Source organism: Galeopterus variegatus, unplaced genomic scaffold, assembly GCF_000696425.1.
Source record: "Galeopterus variegatus unplaced genomic scaffold, G_variegatus-3.0.2 Scaffold9409, whole genome shotgun sequence".
NCBI lineage: Eukaryota > Metazoa > Chordata > Mammalia > Dermoptera > Cynocephalidae > Galeopterus > Galeopterus variegatus.
In genome coordinates this window covers 10,099-12,473 of record NW_007735520.1, presented here as the reverse complement: position 1 = coordinate 12,473, position 2,375 = coordinate 10,099, and positions in this window count along the sequence as shown.

The window sequence follows — 2,375 nt, the reverse complement described above, 5'->3', positions numbered from 1 at the left end:
CTCTCCACTCTCAGATTTCCCAGCATGGACCCTTTCTCTCTAACAGCACCATTTACACTGCATTTTACTTTTCTCTCTTCATTAGATCGTTCCACTCAAATGCAAGTATGTAATATCATCCAGGAAAAAACAAACAACGAATGCTCCGCTGGTCCCACGCCCCTGCCATCTGCCTTTGCAGCACCGTTCCCTAGGCAAGCTCTTTTCACTTGGCGTCTGCATTTCCTCCTTCTTCATTCTCTTCTGAACCCATTGAATCAGGCTGTCATCTCCTAGTGCCACAGAAAAGTCTTTTCAAGGCCACCAGTGATCTTGCATCTAATGGGCACCAAGTCTAACAGTCAGTCCTCAGTCCTTCCTTGTCCTGAAGAAGCTGTCACCAGCAGTTGACAGCTGGTCTCCTGGTCATTCACCAAAATGTGTGCTCTCCCTGGCCTCAGGACCATCACCTGTTTCTGATTCTCTACTTCAGTAGCTGACTCTTCTCAGTGTCTGCTGCTTTCTCCTCATTTTCTTGACCCCTTGTTGTTGAGTTTCTGGGACTCAGTCACAGTGAGTGTATTAGTCAGTGTTCTCCAGAGAGACAGAATCAATATAATTATAATTATATGAAAGGGATTTATTAGGGGAATTAGCTCATGCGATTGTGAAGAAAAGCCCCACGAGAGGCCGTCTATAAACTGGATGCTGTTAGCGTAGCTCAGTCCAAGTCCGAAGGCCTCAAAACCAGGGAAGCTGATGGTGTCCTTTGTGCAAGTCCTGGAACCCAAAAGCTGAAGAGTCTCGAGCTTTGATGTCCACAGACTGGAGAGAAGAGTGTGTCTCAGCTCCAGCGGATAGAGAAAGAGCTTCACCTCTTTCTGCTGTCTTTTCTCTCCTGACCCCCAGTGGATTGGGTGGTTCCCATCCACATTGAAGGTGGGTCTTTCCCATCCAGTCCACGCAGACTCTCATTCTAATCTCTGCTGGGAACACCCTCATGGACACACCTAAAAAGATAGCCTTACCAGGTTTCTCAGCGTTCCTTCATCTAACCAAGTTGACACCTAGAATTAACCTTCACAGTGACCATCTCTACTCACNTTCCTTCATCTAACCAAGTTGACACCTAGAATTAACCTTCACAGTGACCATCTCTACTCACTCCCTGGACAATCTCATCCAGTTTTGTGGATTTCGGTACCATCTCTTTGCCAAAGTCTCCATAATTTACATCTGCATCACAGACATAATCTCTGGACCCGAGATCTATTTATCACCTGCCTACCTGGTAGCTCAGCTTGCATGTCTAGTGGACATCAAACTTAACATGTGCCCACACTCCTCATCTTCTACCCCAAATCTGCTTTTCCTGCAGTTTTCCCTGTCTCAGTAAATGGGGACCCCAGCTTTCAGTAGTGCCAACCAAAAGTCTTGGCCTTCTCCTGGACTCCTTTCTTTCTCAGAACTCCCCTTCAACCTATAAGCAAAACTCATTGGCTCTCCTGCTAGCGAGGTCCAGAATCCGAGCACGGCCATCACCGCCTCCACCTCACCGGGTCTAAGCCTCCATTCACCCTCACCTGGATTATTAGAACATCTTCTTAACTGTTTCCTGGCCGCATCCTTTGCCCCCTGTGATCGGTCATCCACATAGCAGCTAAACTAGGTCAGATTTTTTCTCTCTTTAACTCAAAATCCTCTAGTGGCTCCCACATTACTCAGAATAGAAGCAGAGTCCTCCAGTGGCCTGATAGGCCCGACAGATGTGCACCTTATATTAACTTTCTGACCTAAATCTTCACTCTGCCCTACTCTCAGTGCTCCAGCTACACTGGCTTCTTGCTAATCTTCAGACACATGAGCACTGTCAGGACATTTGCACACGCTGTTTCCTCTGTCTAGAATGCTCTTCCCCCCAGTATGCTCAAGGCTGCAGATCTGTTGACCACCAGCTAGCAAGTTCTCCCCACCGCAGCTCAGACCAGCTACCTTATATTGCTTTACTTTTGTTTTTAGCACATATAATCACATTACATATTATATATTTATCTGCAAATAATTTGTCTCCCTATTCATATCCTGGGCCCCATAGAGCCAAACACAGAGACTGAGACAAAGACTTGTGTGAAGGCTGTTTGAGAAGGGATCCCAGGAAGCAGCAGTGAGGGGCTGGGGAGAAGAAGAAAGTGGGGACCAACATGACAATGAATTATCAAGTTGGCTTCTGCTTTGACTAGCTGGGGCTCAGTCTGATGGGGACCTTCTGAGGAGCCTACAAAATGCACCTGGAAGCCACCCACCAGGAGAGGAAGGAGAAGCATGGACACCCATACTCATCAGTCAGGAAGGTGCACGCAGGCTAACGCCCCATTCCGGGCCACACGTGGTGGGGC